This window comes from Manis javanica, chromosome 9 (genome assembly GCF_040802235.1).
Source record: "Manis javanica isolate MJ-LG chromosome 9, MJ_LKY, whole genome shotgun sequence".
Classification (NCBI taxonomy): Eukaryota; Metazoa; Chordata; class Mammalia; order Pholidota; family Manidae; genus Manis; species Manis javanica.
The window spans coordinates 64676218-64695311 of NC_133164.1; positions in this window are offsets into that span (position 1 = coordinate 64676218).

The window sequence follows — 19094 nt, forward strand, 5'->3', positions numbered from 1 at the left end:
CTCCATTCTTCATATTTTGGGTGTTTTGTTCTGTGCTTTTTTTAGGAATGCTCCCATCTAGAGCAGTCCCTCTAAAACACCCTGTAGAGGTGGTTTGTAGGAGGCAAATTCCCTCAACTTTTGCTTGTCTGGGAATTGTTTAATCACTCCTTCATATTTAAATGATAATCGTGCTGGATACAGTATCCTTGGTTCAAGGCCCTTCTGTTTCATTGCATTAAATATATCATGCCATTCTCTTCTGGCCTGTAAGGTTTCTGTTGAGAAGTCTGATGGTAGCCTGATGGGTTTTCCTTTGTAGGTGACCTTTTTACTCTCTCTGGCTGCATTTAATACTCTGTCCCTGTCCTTGATCTTTGCCATTTTAATTATTATGTGTCTTGGTGTTGACCTCTTTGGATCCCGTCTCTCGGGAGTTCTGTGTTCCTCCGTAGTCTGAGCAACTATTTCCTCCCCCAGTTTGGGGAAGTTCTCAGCAATTATTTCTTCAAAGACACTTTCTATCCCTTTTTCTCTCTCTTCTTCCTCTGGTACCCCTATAATGTGGATATTGTTTAAATGAAAATGCAATTTACACAAGAATGAGTGGAGTCGATTTGTATTCTAAGGGCACAAAGAAATCCAGTGGATATTGTGGTTATGAAACAGGTGACTGTGGAATATTCTAAAGTGATTAAATTAAATTGTTTTGCATTATAACAGAAATTTCAGGGTTGTCTCATGACGGCTTGAAAGAGCCTAAGGGCTGGAGGAATTTTCGCAAGCCATTAAAATTCTTTGCACATTTAATTTAAAATTACTGCCCAATATTGGGTAATATTTCCTTATCATTCAATTTTAAGTTCCTTACCATTTGCTTTTTAAAAGACTGTAGCCATGAAGGGTCACTTTTGTATGTACATCGGTTGTACACACAATGTCTACTTACGTCTACTTATTCTTTAGCTTGGAGGATTGTGGCCTATAAGTATTTTTATACCTCTTGGTACAAATCACCAAATAGCTTTCCAGCAAGACTAACAATTTTCCATTTCATCATCAGTGTAAAATGGTGCTCATATCATCCCCAATTATAAGAAAAACAAAAATAGCAACAATCAAATATTAAACTTTGTACACCTTGAATTTTTTTAATTTTTAAAAATATGTTTGAGTTTGTTTGAATGTCTCTAAAAATAGGAGGCTTTCCTTATCTTAATGCCATTAATCTCACGTCATAAATTTAACACTATTTCTTTGGGGTCCTGCGTATTCTCTGCCCCTGCAGAGTTGTTCTCAGTCCTTCACCCTGCTGTGCATGGTGGGAGGATCACCCTAGAATTGGCATCACTGAAATCTTTCTGTATCTTTCTCCCTCTTTTTCTCCACTGGCTCCCATTTGCAGAGGAAGTATATTTGGAGGGCAGGAGAGTGTCATTCGGGTACTTATTCTCTTAGTTTCCTTACTGCTGGGGTCCGGGCTGTGCTTTTGTACCTAAGATGATAGCTCTTCAAGGGGGACTCTGCCCTAAGGTTGGTGAATATTTGTGGATTCCGGTTTCCACTCCCACACTGTGCTCTCTGCAGCCCAGTGGTGATAACCGTACCCCAGACCTGCTAGTCCCAGGCCCTCCCCATTCCTCGCTTTTATCTTTGAACCCTGCCTACACCTTTGTAAATCTGTCTCTTCACTCTCATATCTCAATGACTCTTTTTTGAGTGTACCATCTTTTTCCTGCAAGGACCTTGACTGATACAATTGGCTTCATTGATTTTCCAGCCTAGAGTCAAATTTTCCTCAGTTCAAAAGTTTTTGTTTTGTTTAGATTTTAACAGTTCCATATATCAGGTTTGGTTATCATTTGGGTTACAAATACATTTTAATATAATTTAGTCCACCTACCTATTTTTTTCTCCTTTTTATTGTTGTGGGGTTGTAAAAACAAGATTAGTTGTCCAGAGGAATGTCCCATAGTCTAGACTTTCTCCATGTGATTATTTAGATTTATTTGTTTACATATATTCGTAGCTTTTAAGATTTTTAAATATATCTAATTTACTTTTATTATAAAATATATGAAACATGTATTTCCAAAATTAATACTGTGTATCAAAGCATTTTCAGGGAAATCTTGCATCTGTCTCTTCTCCACTAGGTTCTCTGCCTTTAGTTTTTTTTCTTCATTTTTTATTTCTTTTTCTAGAGCTGTTTTCCTCCACTTTTCTGACCACCACTTATTAATAGTCCACCTTTTCCCTCCTGACATGATATGAATATTATTAGTACATTTCCATATGACCTTGGGTCTCTTTTGGGCATTTTATTCTTTTTCCACTGGTTCATATGCTATTACATTTTTAAATTATAGAAACATAATAATATGATTTACTATATGGTAATGCAAACTCCTTTATATCATGATATTTTTTCAATTATTTTCTAGATATTCTTACTTATTTGTTTCTCCATATTAATTTTCAAATAAAACTGTCTGTTTCTTGAAAAGCAACCATTGCTGCTGTTTGGTTCCAGAAGATGACTGTCATGGTTTTAAGATATATCCACACATTTTTTGATACTTTTCCCATCAAAAGGTGGCACGTGTATCCTGGAAGGACATCTGGGTGTTCCCAGATCCTTTAGTTTTGGCTTCCACAGGGTTGTCTCACTTTGGTTGTGATTATTTTCGAGAACAATTTGGTTTCCATGGCTGCAGGATGGGTGGGCATGACTTTTCACTCCCCAGGGCCCCAGCCACACAGTTGGTATTTCATGCAGAGCGCACAGCTCTTGGTGGTTTCGCCACAGTTAGGCCTGTTCTGGAGCTCATGGGGCTTCCTTGTCTCGTTTTTTTGAGGATGTTGTCCATATGAATGATTTGGTTTTTTTTTGTCTTCTTTAACACATTCGATTACTTTTTAAGGAAGATGTGGGGAGCATTTAGGGAATTACACTGTTGCCATCACCACATTGCCAGTTATTAATTGATTTAATGTTAGTAGGCTTAAGCTTTTGTTTCTGTAATGAAATCTATTGGCATTTTCATCATCATTTTGTTCAGAAATGCGAAAATAAAGATATTTTGAATTTTACTTTCAGCTTATTTATGAACATTTTTGGAATGTAATCCTGATTGCTAATTTTTTTCTCTCCTGCTATTTAGTGCAGTGAACACATCTCATTCATGTTCTCATCACCTGGCACATACACATAGATCCTTGTTAAAAAAATGAATAAAAAATTGATTGATGCATTATTATTGTGAGTCAATAATGTTTTTATTCTTGTCTCACTTATGTAATCTTAGTGCTCGCCTCATTACCCTCTAAGCCCTATCCCTTTTTCTGCTTTCTTTTTCTCCTTAGTATGCATACTACGGTCATGCTCAATTTTATTTATCTTTTTTTTAAATCCAATCCACCCCCCAAAAAGAATGTAAACTTCAGGAAAGGCAGGAATTTTATCTATTTTCTTCAGTGCTATATGCCTGGTAGCTTGAGGAGTAGCTGACAAGGAACGGACATTCATTAAAGTTTTGTTGAATGAATTCATGGATTCTTGGACTTTCTGTAGAGTGAACTTTCATGATCCTCATTCCTACAAATGGCAGGTCCCATCAGTTGAAGTCATGGGCTTTCTCGCTATTCAGAAATGTGGTTGAAACTAAAAGAAAAGGGAAAACTGAGATCATATATTTGTTTTAAGCACATCTAATTAACAGAAAATAGCTCATTAATTGAAAAAAGAAATTCTGCATCATTTGTAACATTTCAAATGTACCTAATATAATATTTAATTGAATATTTTATATTATAAAATTAAATATTTAATTAGGTATATTAAAATGAAAATATCTCACAGAAATTTTACTTCATATGAAAAAATGAAGGCGTTTCTCTATTTAGTATTGTTTGCTCTACTGCCTGCTTTTGGCAACTGGCTGACTCTAATAGCTTCTTTTCTTCACACTCAAGTATGTTATTAAATGCTTCCTTAGGTGAATATATTGTAAGCAGATTAAAATATTTCCATGTTATGATAAAATAGGTCTTATTTGGTTTTAGCATGTAATGTACATTCATTACATTTGTCATTTTCTGTTATGCAAGATTGGACTGGAAAGTTCTTTGAGGCCAGTATAGTGTTTTAATCACTTTTTTAACCCATGGCGATTGGTATGGTAAATCAAATATGGTCTGTGCTTAGAAAAAGTCACAAAGAATTTAATTTCCATTCCACATCCTTGGTATGACCCATGCTTCCAGTGGATAGAAGTCAGTGATTTAATCATTTTCTTTGAGCCAGAATGAAATATAGCAAAGATACACTAATTGTGGTGGCCACGAAAATCCACCTACTTAGCAGATGTGCTCCTGGGGGAGCATAATTGACTGACAGCCCCAGCCGTTGTCCCTCTGGGTCACCCGTCATGTTTGCCCTGAGACCATACTTCCTGGTAGGCTGCTCCCAGCTAATGGCTGAGTGTAATGGGGGTTATCAGGTGTCCTGTATTCCTGTGAGATGTAAGAATCCTTCTAGGATGACCTAGATTTGAGGGCTCCCCATCAGGCTGGCTGAAACTTTCTTGGAATGTTATTACAGTTGGAAACTCCTACCTAATCATCTTTCCTTTGCTTTCTCCCTTCACAGTTACCAGACCTGCATCAAGCTGCCTCCCCCAATAAACCTCTTGCACATCTAATCCCATCTTTTCAGCTGAATTAACACAATAATGCTCATTAACAGTCTCTTTTCTCTTCAAGTGCCTAGATAGGTCAGCACAAATGTACAACATAAAGTATATTTGATACATACATTGGTATTTGACTTAGATCCATTGTTACCTGCTTTAGAGCTGACACCAGATAATCATGAAGGAAAATCTGTAGAAAGATAACACTGTCTAAATCATTCCTGAAGCCAGTATGTTATCTTTGATAAAAGTATTGGTACAAAAGCAGGAAATGTCAATCCATGCATCTGGTCAAATAGAATTGCTGTGGTTTGGTGATAGGCAATTTCTCAGACTGCTTGAAGGTGGAATTGAGGGGGCATAAGGTTTTGAATAAGAAAGATTAGTTAATAGGGAGTTAGGTCCAGAGCAGGAATCCCAAGGCTTCATGGAGCTTCTAGTAAAATCATTCATTCATTCTCTTATCTCATGAAAACATCTACTCTAGTCCAAAGTGCAATGACCCCCATTTGGTAGACCATCTTATAAATTGTTAATGATGTTAGTTGATGGTAAAGAGAGTAATGATACTGATAACAGCTAAGATCTCTCTATATATAGTAAAATTTCTTTTATATAGATTGTGACTTTTCTGTTATCTCAGAGAAGGAAAAAAAACCCTTCAAATCCATACTAATCATTCTTTCTTCTGTATTTGTTTTATTTGGCATTATTTACATAAAAAGGAAAAAACTTATAGTATTTTTTTAAAACCTACCAAACAAACGAGCAAAATAATCTCTGAGAATGCAGAAAATTTATAAATTCAAACTTTTGAAAGCATAAAAATAATTCCCAGTGATGAACTTCCTTATGGCCTTTCTCCTTTTTGAACCTCAGTCTCAGGTGGTTTCTTGCTTTGCTATGAAGGTGAGCACTGGATGAAATGGAGCTGATACCATTATCAACCTAGAGAACAACCATATACTTAGTGGGTGGCGGGATGGCAGGCTGTGAAGTTTGAAAAATGTCTTTAGTATTTGGATATGGCCTCACGTTTGCACTGGGAAGCATGGACCTCCCAACTCGAAGGAGTAATCAGAGTTGGTTGGCAGACAGCATCAGGTTCAGATGGATTAATACCCTTCTTCTCCAGAGGTAGTGTTGTTGAGGCGCTTCCATGCCAGGAAACAATAGAGGCAAAGGTTCAATGAAAGGAGAAAACCTAGTTTATTTTACCACTCAAAATGGACTTCTCTGTGTCTAGATTTCATGTAGGTAGCTGTTAGAAATGAGCCATGTTATTCTTTGATTATGAAGCACCCATAAAAAGTCAGAGTGGGTGGGATATTGATATTGAATAGGAAAAAGGGAGGGGTGGTAAAATGTTTTGTTAAGCCTGGAGCACTTGACAGGCTCAAAGGCTATGACAATCAACAATCTTTTCTTCTACAATCAGTAAAGGGTTGTCTTTCTCCTCTCCCAGATGCTTATAGCTTATAACCTTCTTAATCAAATTGGAATTGACTGGTCAGAAATGCTCTTGTCTGGTCTCATTCATTAAATGTCTTTATCTGCTAGTTGTCCCAAGTTCTATCCAGTTCCCCATTGCTTTTCAGTATGTTTCCCCATTACCCACTTCTGTTTGATTACTGCCAGTTCTACTCTGATTGTAATTTTTCTACTGATGAAATTAACCTTTTACTCCAAAGAATCTGTGTCCCAGTGATAACCTATCAGCTCATATTATTTCTTCACCAGTGGTTTTATATTTTCCCCTTACCTTGTGAAACTGATAAGAATTTCTGTTCATACATGAAATCCTACTTGGCTGTATGACTTAAACTATTATATAATTATGACTATAATTTGGACATCATGCATAAGGGGAATATCTGTAGGTTCTGTTTTGTACAAAGTCTAGGTTAAGTGGCACTGTGGTGGTAGGGAATGAGAGCAAATTTAGAAGAGCTTAGAATAGTGAAGCAAATCTATGAAATTCTAGTATTGCTGGTGAAAAACAGGTATTTCCTTCCTCTATTAAAGTGATGTTCTTTTTTTTTTTTAATATAGGTAACAGAAATGGGATTGTCTTTAGCAATCTCCTTACCTCTTCAACATTTAAACATCCCTGGCTACTACATAATGGATGACAAATCCTCACTCAATAACAAGGGAGAAAACATGGAATTTCAAATTATGAATAACTTTATTGTCACCTAAATATCTGTCTCTCCAACAGTTTAAAGATTTGCTTACTCATTCTTCATGGTGCTCATCTATGGCATTCATCTTAAAACACAAATCCTGTAGTTTTCTTAAAGGAAAATAGAAAGACTGTCATCTCAGACAATGCCCTTGATTGCTTTTCTGTGCAGCAGGAGCCAGCTTGCTGTTGGAGTTTTGGCTGCAATATGGTGAAGTCTGCTTGCTTTCAATTATTCAAACCCATTTGTGTTTTTCATGCCAAGTTGGATGGGTTTATATTTCTATTTTTTGCATTGTGAATGAGGCCCTTTGGATGAATTATGCCATCCCTAGCCTATCGCACGGGAAGGTGGCTTCTAAAGCCTTTCAAGGAGTTCATACACGTCAAAGCAAGGCCCCTTTCCTTGTTCCTACTTGACAGTCCTTCCCTTTTGCCTCTTGACCTGATGTAGCCTGGGTACGGTGCTGTAACCCAGTGATGGCATCCATTGTCAGCAGATTTTCTTTTAGAAAGAAGAGTGTTACCTAAAGCAAGTTCCTTTCAAAGTAATTTCATGGGTCACAATCTGTTAACTGAAAAAAATAAGCAAGAAAAGGAAAAGGGAAAAAATCCCTAGGAATTGATGAACCAATTTAGACCCTGGCAGGCTGAATCTACCTGTACTAACCCCACCTGTGCTCTCCTGCGTCTGTTATTTGTCTTTGCCCTGAAGCACCCACACCCACTGGAGCAGTGAGTGACTTAGTTGGTGGGGTGAGCTGCACAGTAACAGTGTCCAGGTGCGGCTGGTGGTGTAGACGGTACTGAATAGCACCAGGCTGTGTGTGCCTCTGGCTGTCACCCGAGCTACCCAGAAACATGTTTTCTCATTGATTTTGCTGTTGTTTAATTCCTATGAAACCAGGGTTGGGACCCAGCAGGCTTGGAATGATACCAGCATCCTGTTGAGTCAGAGAAAAGGCTGAGAATAGGTAGGATATTGACCCAATTTATTGCACAAAGTGCAGTAGAGGTGACCGAACAAGCAACTGAGGTGTTTTTTCCACGAAAGCTTTTTAGAACAAGAGATTTAGGACATGAAGTATAAGTGGAATTGGTGGTCAGGGTCAAAAGAAGTCCTTTTCAGCTCTTAGTAGAACAACTCCTTTTGATTGCTGGGCAGAATAAAATCTTCACATTCTCTGTTAATTTTTTAATATTCTAATTGCTAATGCCTAATTGAAATAACGGAATTTCCAGCTGTTGTCTTTGAATGAAATGACTGCAGGAAACAAAAGTAATTAGTATGTTCTTCTTTTGCATACATGACAGGTCCACATAAGAATTAAATGAAAGGCCTCAGAATATGTTCTCTTGTTTGCAAAACACATTAAAATGTGCCTTAAAAATATAATAGCAGCATGGGGGAGGGCGGGGGAAAGGGGGGGAGGGTGGGCTGCACAACACAGAGAGGACAAGTAGTGACTCTACAACATTTTGCTAAGCTGATGGACAGTAACCGTAATGTGGTTGTTAGGGGGGATCTGATTTAGGGGAGAGCATAGTAAACATAGTATTCTTCATGTAAGTGTAGATTAAAGATTTAAAAAAAAAAAAGAAAGAAAGAAAGAAAGAAAAGGGGGATTACTCCTTGATAGGATAAAACTATTGGTAAATCAAAGATCAGTGCATGCTTTAAATATCCTTAATGTTGATCACTTAAAGGGTGTCAGATGATCAGCTATGGAAGTACTCTTTTCTGATAATATTCCTTTCTCTTAATAAAAAAAAAAAAAAAAGCAGTTACTGTGTGCTGACCTCCAATGAGTTCTGCACAGTGGTATAGAGGGCATGTCAAAGTGTGGGCAAAGGGTCTGTTTGTTTCTATGCAGAAGATCAAGGCCTAGCTTGGATACCCAGAAAATGAACTAAGATACGATATGAGGAGGAGCTTCCGGCATCAGCACTCGCTGGAGGACTTGTGCCAGGGGGATGATCATCAAAAAGCCTCCACAGGGATCCGGACGATGCTGCGGTTGTGGCTGCACCCAGCCCACCGTCTCCTGGACTTGCCATAGGAATGAGGAGGGAGATGTCTAGGCTGGCATGTGCATACAGTGAGACAACGAATTTGACCGGATCTGTACTGTTGGAACTCAACCAGGAGTTGGGAGGGATGCAAGTTGTAGCACTCCAAAATCTCATGACTATAGACTATCTATGGTTAAAAGAACATATGGGATGTGAACAGATCCCAGAAATGGGCTGCTTTAATTTGTCTGATTGTTCAAGTACAGTTGGACAATATCCATCATATCATAGATAAATTTTCACAAATGCCTAGGGTGCCTAAATGGTTTTCTTGGCTTCACTGGAGATGGATGGTAATTATAGATTTGCTTTGTTTATGTCACCATACTCCTATTATGTTAATATGTGTGTGCAAATTAGTTAGTAGTTTAAAACCTATACATACTTAAGGTACACTCTACAAGAAGATATGTCAAAGAAATAATCAATCCTCCCATGTTTCCTTCTATATGCTACCTCTATAGCTTTTCTTCTTCCTTCCTAATTACAACCCTTAAATAGAATTCGTGCCTCATATCGAATTTACCGAGTATCATAATTCCTCCAGGTGGTAAAGATACCTTGAGACAAGTGCTGGGCATAGAAGCCACAGGGCATAAATCTGCAAAGAAGTAAAAAGCTAACCTTTTCAAACAATATGGCTTCTCTCTCACTTACCAACTTTACATTTCCCTGTATGGCCCCGGAAGATGACTGGTTAGCCAGAGACGGTAAGATTCCTCAAGGGAGGAACAACCTAAGACAGGCACAGTCGCAGGGGGGCCATCAGGTGAGAATTTGGGGATCAACAGAGGTGAGGCTCAGAACCTCACCCCCCCTGCTTTGAGAGAAATCTTCTGCATCCGTGGATGTCTTGCTGCCCTTGTCTAGCCTGGATTAATACTTAGTCCATAGGCACACACCTGATCATCTGATCATCTACATTTGCCCTCTTACAGCACTAAACTATGTTTTCTACCTTTATCTTGCATCTACCTACCACTTCAGCATTTTATTAAAAATAAAAATAATAATAATAATAGAGGGAGAAATGTGGGATCAACATATAAATCAAGTACAAAAATCAAATGAATATTCATATTTGACCTGATTGTTTATGGGTCATAATGCGTGATCAAAACCGAAAGTTTCTGTGATGAACGCCCTTGTACTGTTCACCATGTAAGAATTTATTCACTATGTAAGAATTCGTTCACCATGTAAGAACTTGTTCGTTATGCTTCAGAAGATTGGAGACTGACGAGAATTAGACTTGAGATGGATTAATGATTGTGCATTGAGCATTGACCCCCCTATACTGAATTTTATTGTTGTTAACAACCATTTGATCAATAAGTATGAGAGATACCCTCTCAAAAAAAAAAAAATAGAATAGCACCTACGACTTAAGCTATTCTATCTTCCTTATAAAGACTTTGTAAGTAAATGCATTTCATGATATCTTAAATTGGTGTGTCTAAAAGCCTTCCTGTGCCTCCTGATCCATCTGCATAATACCTATCCACACAGCTAATGTTTAAGTTCAAGAATCCACACTGACTTCCCTGGAAAAGCTCCTGGAAAGACATTTGGCCAGAGCTTTACTTTGAGAAAAGCACGGATATAGAATAAATATTTGGGGAGTGTTTAGAAAACAATGAGCATGGAAAACTAGCATGGTTTACAAAGAAAAAGTCATAGGAACAACATTCAATTTACTTTTCATTATAGATAAAGGGACAGATAAATTCTATCCTAGTTGAGCAGAGTTTCAAGATAAGCTTTTGAGCAAAAAGTACAAGGGAATATTATATTAAGAAAAGTCTACCCTGTTGAATTATAATGGCCTAATAGTGCTGATTCAAGGATTAATAAACTAGAGGGGATATATAAATGTGTATAATTCAGAACTCCTTTCTTATTCTAACCCAGTTAGACATTTTTAGTGATAAGTTCAATGCCTTTCAAAATTTTAGATGATTCATGGTTAAAATATTTGATAAGGTTCATATCAACTTTTCTACAAGGAAAAGTTTGACTGAAATTAATAAAATAAAATTAACAGAGATGGTGTAAAGTTTTACAGTAAGGGAAAAAAAATATTGCATGGGGTAGGATTCAGGGGGCCTGGCATGGCAGCTGTATATGTGAAAAAGTCATTCGGGGTTTAGCTAAACAGAGGATTTAATGGGGACTAGCAGTGTAATGGGTCTACGAGAAGGGCTTGTGTGATCAAAGAGGTGGGTGAATAGCTGCAAGGAGGTCAGCAGCCACCTAAGGCTCCACTACGCACATGTGGAATACAGTGTGTGTCAGAAAGGGGCACCCGTAAGTCAGAAGTTATTCCCAGGCACACAAAATGAATTATGAGAATTTTAAAAGTGTTTCACCATTTACTTGCTTATGTAATATTTGTTTCCTAATATCTATTATTCCTAGTTTCAATGTCCAATCTTCTTTTGCAAGCATTGCTTTATTTAATTGCCATCACAACCCTTTGACATGCAGGTCATATATTCATTATCATTTCACAGATGAGGACACTGAGACAAACTAGTTAAATGACCTATTCAAAGTCACCAAACTATGAAGTGGCAAAGCTGGGAATTTTATCTGACTCCAATGCCCTTTTCTGTAACTACTGCTGTGTAACAAAAGAATGTTGCTCACTTTTTTTTGGTCACTGTAGCGTGAAGTGCAGGGCTGTACATCCAAGGTGCAATATGCCCCAACCTACATTTCCAGATGACTCTCTGCTGCATTCTTCAACCCTTACAGTGTCCCAGACCAGCTGAGTGAATGCTCTGCTTCATCTTAGCCCGTCCTTTGCCAAGTGTGGCGAAGCCTTTCTTCATGGCACTTCTGTTCAATTGCAACTTAAATGTGGCTTTCTTTATAAGACCTCTTGATTCCTTAAAAATAGAACAATCCCTCCTCTAAGCCTCCAGAGGTTTTTAAAAATATATCTTTTTCAACTAATAGTACTCTTGTAATACTCATTGCTGTTCTCCTTTTAACTCTAGTAAATAGGAAACTCTTTGACAACAGGGACCAGCTTTTCCTTGTTTCTCAGAGGATTCAGTTTAGGTTTCTGTCTCACGCCTGTCAGTGGTTTAATAAATCTTTCTTGAATGAAAGCATGGCATAGATGGCTATAGTAAGTAGTCTGGGTTGAGTATTCTCTCAAAATAACACAAAAGATTTAGTTGGATGAAATACCTATTGAAATACAGGTTGGTGTTTAATAAGTTGATCTGGTATCTGAGAAATGCGGGAACAGGACATTCAATGTTCGGTATTCCAAAGGAAATGTCTTTAAATAGGATAAAATTTCCTCTCATCTTTTCTGTCATAATAAGGCTTATTTGGGAGAGGTTGAAATCACACTGGAGAGATCTAGAATTAGGCGTATGGGTGCCAATCTTTGGGGCTGTCCTTATTCTAAAAAGTATACATTGGCAGATGTGATGAGTTAGGAGGAAATGACAGATTTTCAAGTACCAGCATGATCAGATATGAGTATAGAAACCAAATCTCAAACTTGGCTGCAAAACCCAGTGGAAAAGATGCCTTTTGCACATGGCAGATCAAACTGGAAAGAGAATCCAAGATTTATGGTATCCAACCCGGGAACGGATTTTCACACTTTCACAGCGTAATATATGGTAAAAGCACAGGTGTGAGGAACAGTAGTGTCTGGGGTTGATTGTGGGTTCTGCCCCTTCCTGGACTGTGACTTTGAACAGTCTGCATAATTTCTCTGAGGTTTATTTTCCTTACCTGTAAAATGGGAATCGCAATTTGTACTAACTTCATAGGATTATCATAAGGGCTAAACGAATTAATGTATGCAAATTGCTTCTAATAGTGCTTTGCATATAGTAAGAGCTGCATAACTGTTAGGTATAGTATTATTATTTATCTATACGTCTTTGGAGTGGCATAATTTTAGTGGCAAGGCATTCATGATATGTCTAAGCTAAAAATATTTGTAGTCACTTTTTTGAAAATTCTGTGTTTTGGTTGTTTACTAGCATCATAACATAACCTCAAACAAGTCACAAAAATTCTGTGACTCAGTTTTTTCACCTATTAAATTGACATATAAATGTCCATATGGAGCCCTTAGTATTGTCTTAGGAATCAAAGAAGATAACACTTGGGGACTTGTTTTGTAATCTAAACAATGCTGTAGAAATTTATAAGGTTTAATCATTCAACAGATTGCTGTGAGCCCTTGTATGAATTCTGACTGCTGAAGAGAAGAGGGGAAGCACCTGACGGCCTCAGGGGAGGTGGAGGCACAGGTTCCTGGGGACCCCAATGCGTTCTGTTGTAGCAGGACCCTGATTTGCTTGTCCACCTTTCATACATTGTCAGATTGTGTCGAGGGAATCCATTTCTCTAGCCCAAGCTTCACATTATCAGAGCTCCTGAGACTAATTTACAAAACCAGAATGCCAATTTCCTACTTCACTTTAAGAAAAAACAACTGTCATGTGGGCTGAAGTAAGCGAGCAGGCAGGCCTGTTATTAATCTTCACAGCACAGCAATTTAGGGAGTCGAGCTGCGTTGGATGTTTTGGGTGGGCCTGGGAGCTGCATCGGAGGAGTCAGGAGATGTGGATGCTGACCTGACGCAGGGAAGGCACCCTGATGAGCCCACCTTCACAGCAGCTTCAGCACTGCCAGGGGCCCAGCACCGCTGAAAACCAGCAGCCGAGGCTGCCCCTTCCGGGGCTGTCCTTGAGCTCCTGCTTGCAGTGCTCACCTCACTTATTCCTTCTTTTTGACTGACATGGCTGACTAGTGTCCTCCTCTGGAGGATGCTCTGAAAGTGAGCTAAAGAGAAAACAAAAAGAAATTGGTTAGCATCTCTTGTTCCACCTGGACCTCAGGAAAGAGAGGCCAGCATTGTAGAACCAGAGGTAAATTGTCCTTCTACTTCTCCTCAGGGGAAACTTCACTTTGGGGAGTGTTAAGCAAGGAGAGTGCAGAAGTAGAATGGGGGGGCGATGTTTGTACAGGGGTCAGACAGCGGTGGTGGGTGTGTTTTGGGTGCCTGGGTTGGTCTCCCATGCAGCTTCCTCAGAAGATAAGGAGCCTCTGAGGGTGTGACACAGGGTTGCCAGTGGCCTGATCCTTAATAGTTGAGACTTCTGGTGAAAGATTTCTGTGCCCAGGCCTCGCACGGGAACAGAAATACTGTCCTCAGACAGTATCCCCATTGTCCTGAGTGGACTGGAGAGCAGGGCACACCTGAATGTGTCAGTCTGTCTAAAACCTCTGGGACTCTTGCATAATATTAAAGAGGTGGCGAGCTCCTCTCCCCCCACAGCAAATTATTAATAGTCAATTTTCAGCCAACCAGATATGTGCATGAAGGCTTAGAGTTGTTTGACTTTGCAAAGAAAAATAAGTTCATTTCATTTTTATGATGATTTTAAATCTTAGTGTAAGAGCAACATTTATCTTATCTCCCAATTCTTTGGAAACACCTTCTTGCAGATACAGGTACTGAAAATACAGATGTGAAATATCCAGGCCTACCACCCAGCATGCACCATCTTCTAGGCAAGACATGCAAATAGATATGTCATGAGTCATGATTGTACTATTGCAAAATGTCACTGAAGAAATCACGTGTAGGGGATATAGGAGCAGGTCCTGTTCCAGAGCTGGGTTGGAAGAGGGAGGGAGGAAAGCCCCCTTGAGAAGAAGATGTCCTGACCCTAAATGAAGGAAGGGTAGGTCATAGACACGTTCCTGGAGGGGGTACATTTGACCTTTCTTGAAGAAGGAAGGGGAAGTGACTTACTAGGAAAAGGAACTTGCAATAGAAATTCCATTTGACACAAACCATTGGCAAATGTCTGATTTGAATGAATAAGCTTTGAAAATATGTATGAAAATGACTTTATTCATTCAATGAGTTGTTTATTATAATGATTGTTTTTCTTTTTTTGGGATTCATGCCTATTCTCTAATTCCAGCAACCAGCTGACCAAAGGTGGACAATTATGAGAAGTCTGGCTTGGATTATGGATGTTGTTTCTGATTAGGAAACTGTCCATAGATACTTAGCCCCTTACAAGGTTTAGACTTAAAATATTGTTCTCTTAGCAAAGTATTAAACATCTGAGGTAATCAAATCAAACCACATTCAGGATGTAATTTGCTTACATATTGGAATATAATGAAATAATTGTTTGTAATCATTATTTATTCATCTATTGCTTTAGCTCCCTTTATTTCTCATCTGTTGGAAGAGATTATCTAGCCTAAAAATATAAAACTGTGAAGCAATGCAGAACTGGAAAATTCACTTTGAGGACTGCGTTCTGCTGTGGGGACATTTCCCCATCTTTTATGTCTTTTGAGATGATGATGATGATTATTTTATTTCTTTGGTACTTATTTTCTCACCTGTTCAAATTTTATATTGCCATTAAACCAAAGATTTCAGTAAAAGTTTGATGGGTGGGCATTATAATTTGCAGAAGTTTGTGAAGTTGTGAAATGATCCACTTATAAATAGTGGGGCAGGGGGTCCAGTCACAGAGGAGATGTGGTGGCAAACATGCCTTATTCGGTGAGGGCTTTCACCTGTTTAGTTTGCTCTCAGATGATAGGAATTTAAAAACTTTATATTCAAAAACTGGTAAGAACACGAGGATGAAGATAAAATGTGGCATATGTCTGTGAACATATTCAGACCATTAGAAGGTCCAGAAAGAACTGAGAAATATTTCAGAAAAATGATAAGAAAAAAAATAAAAGATGCATTTATGGTCTGTTTGAAACAAGAGAAAAAGCTCAAGTTACAGTTTGTCTTCTCAGTCAGGAGACCATGGCTTCACATCTCTATGCACGTCCCAGCTGGCTACTGCGGCCAGGGCAGCGTTTGCACTGCACATCTCACCTGAGACCCGGCTTCGTGTCCCGTATGATTCCATTTTATTCTCCTCCTGTGGGTACTCAGTGGAATTAATGAAAACATACCTCCAAGACAGACTGAATTCAGGGCAATTAAAGATTTCAATCTGAGAATTCTTTGTATATCAGATATGATCCACAGAAGTAACCGTGGCTTAGTGTGCAGAACAGTGTGGGTCAGACATGTGAGGAGGGGAATATGGCAGGAGAGTCACTCTCCTTAGCCATTCTTGCCAAGGGTTCATCCACTTACCCAGCAAGGAAGGAATGTTCATATATGTGTGAGTATATGACTTTTTATTTTTTTGTGTACGATTCATTCCTATGAATAGTAGACTCGTTCATTTAAAGTTGATTCAATAGAAATGATGTTTCCTCAAGGTGTTCTATGCTGCTTCCATCTGGGGGATCTGTGTTTTTGGTGTTTCCTTTAGAGCTCAGTGGAACACATTTTGGGATATATAGGTGAAGATATGCTATTTACATTAAAATGTCTTAATGTAGTACATACAATGAAAGAGAGCTCAAAATATACAAAATATTATTTAATTCTTTAACTAATGGCATATATTTTATAAAAAATGCAAATGCAAATGCAAAATGCTATTTCTTAAAACTACTGATTGTGAAATAACTTGGCTTCACTTTCAACCAGAAGTGGGAGAGAGTTGTTCATTGGGTTAAGAAAAGTGTTTGCAGAAAATATGATTCCTTTTATTGTATAGAGAGATGTAAATTGCACAAAGAAACACATTTTCTTATTTGATTTGAATATCGCATTTTATTCCTGCTAAGTCATTCCAGTGACTAGCGTCTATTATAGATGGAGTGTCATGGTGCCTTTCTGGTGTGGAAAATTCTGAGAAAAATAGTCTGTAACACTGTTCCCAGTATGACATTTTACAAAAATAGTTATACAGACTTAAGGAGACAGATACACACACTATGTACAGACAGATATACACATGTACAATCCTACATTAATTTTGAAACATGTATTTAAAACTTGCTCTATAAATTATGTATTGTACAGAGTGGGGACATTACATTTCATTTAACTGCTCTTCTTTCTTTCTGACTTCATAAAATCCCAGTTAAAGAGCTCTCTCAGACTGCACGGTACATTGTGGGAAGGCCCCAGATGGGTGGACTCCACTGATTTTCTGGTCACTGTTTCAGCCTTTGGCATGAACAGCCACCACACACACCCCCTTCACAGAGTTGTGCGTATCTGGATATGCAATCCTTAGGCCGTCTCATCTCAAATATTGCTTACAATTTTCGTGGTATAGGCAATAACGGAACAGTAAGTTACCTAATGTGTTATAATTTGCTGTGGATTTCAGGATCCTAAATAAATCTTTCTCTTTACCTTTTAGAAAACCCTGTATTATTTGTCAAGCACTGATCACTGTTCCTGGCTCCATGGAAGACACGTCAACATATCCCTGGTTTGTGGAGTGTGTTTTCTGGAAGCACCTTTGATAATGTCAGAAATGATGTCATTACTGTTCTGGGAAGAGGATGTATCTCATGAACTTATGTTTCTGCTTTCATATGCCATTGATAATGGCAGAAAACAAGCATTTGTCAAAGGCAAGGGTTTTTAAAACTAAAAATTTTGTGGTAGTTGAATATATTTTGGAAAAGCAGAAATTTTGAGATTGTCTAATTAAAGCAGTTTCAGGTATGTTTAAAATAAATTCCTTAAGTAATTGGTAATGCCCTTTCAAAAAGAGAGACAAAATATGCACTCTTGAATATAATTCATTGCCTCTCAGAGAAGGGGATAGAAATGTATAGCTGATTTTTATATTTTTTTGAGTGTCTCATAATTGTAATTTACACATACAAATCTCACAGGCATATGTCACCAGCAGATGGTATTTATTAAAAATCCACATGCATTCTTGGATAGTTTAAGTGTCATTCTGCTTGAAGACAAAGAAAATGGATTAGATGAACTTTCAAGGTCATTCTACATATAGCTTACAAGATATGACCTGGAATTGTCCCACTGTTTGAAATGTGTGTATTTTAAATATATGTTCAAGTCGAGTATGTATGGTTGTAAGTGACATATATCCACCTTGAATCAGAGTAGTAAAAATAGTACAATATATTGGCTCACTTGTAACAGGGTGTGGTCATCGTTAGCATTAGAGATGACCTGGGGGCAGAGACGGGTGCAGTGATTCTCCTCTTCCTCTTTCTCTCCTGCTGCTCCCAGTGGGCCACCCACTCATTCTCTCTACAGCAGGTAGACTTCTTCCAGATGGCAGAGAACATGGGGCCAGAAATTGATGTCCCAGCCACCAAAGAGAAAAGTCCTGGCAGCCAGTCTGTTTGGAACTTGGGGCCGTCAGTGTAGCTGCACTGAATTCAAGTATTAAGATCGGCTTCCTTGGTTTCTGGCCCTTTCACACCACGATGGCGAAAGACAAAGGCAGTTCCTGGGATGCTGAAACTGTGCTGCCCCAGCCTCCAAGCCATGGCTTCACCGGAGTCAAGAAACAGTTTCAGGAATACTATAATTAACACCAAATATTCACTTTTTCCTAAGGGTCTCTAGGATCAATGTCTTCAGGCTGTGCGTGACCCTGGTCCCGGAGCTCAGTAGCTGTCCAAGCCCCTGAAGACATCCCCGGTTCTCTTCATGCGCCTCCACTTGGCTCCGGACCTCCTCCAGTCTGACATGACCTCATGCACCTCTGTGGCTGCCACCTTTTCTCTTGTCCTCTCCACCCTCCCACCCCTGCTGCCTATACACCCATGCTTTCTGGAACTCTGCTTCTGTCATCAGGAAAACTGAGCACCACTTTCAACTTCTCTAAACATCCCTTTTCCCTTACAGTTTTATTGAAACCTGACCATCACTTGAGGTTGTTGGGTTTCTCTACAGCCTTTCAACTATTGTTTTTTTTAAATCTCTCTCACATCTCTATAAGACAATGCCTAGAGATGGTGTGGATGTCCTTTATTTCTTTCATTATCATTCATATCCATCTAGTCCTTCAGTCCCCAACGCCATAGCTTTTTGAGTCGCTCTACTCTCCTGGCTGCACTTATTTTCCAACTGCCCAGTAACTGGGCCTTACTTACTGACAATTTTAACAACATTCCTGTATTGTTTTAACCACCACCGTCTTACCTTTCTTTCGCTGACTTCAGCGTCATGTGGGCGACCCAGCCCACACTCTGGTCTTTCTCATCCTTGAGTTCCTTGCTTTTAGTGATCACCTTTCCCA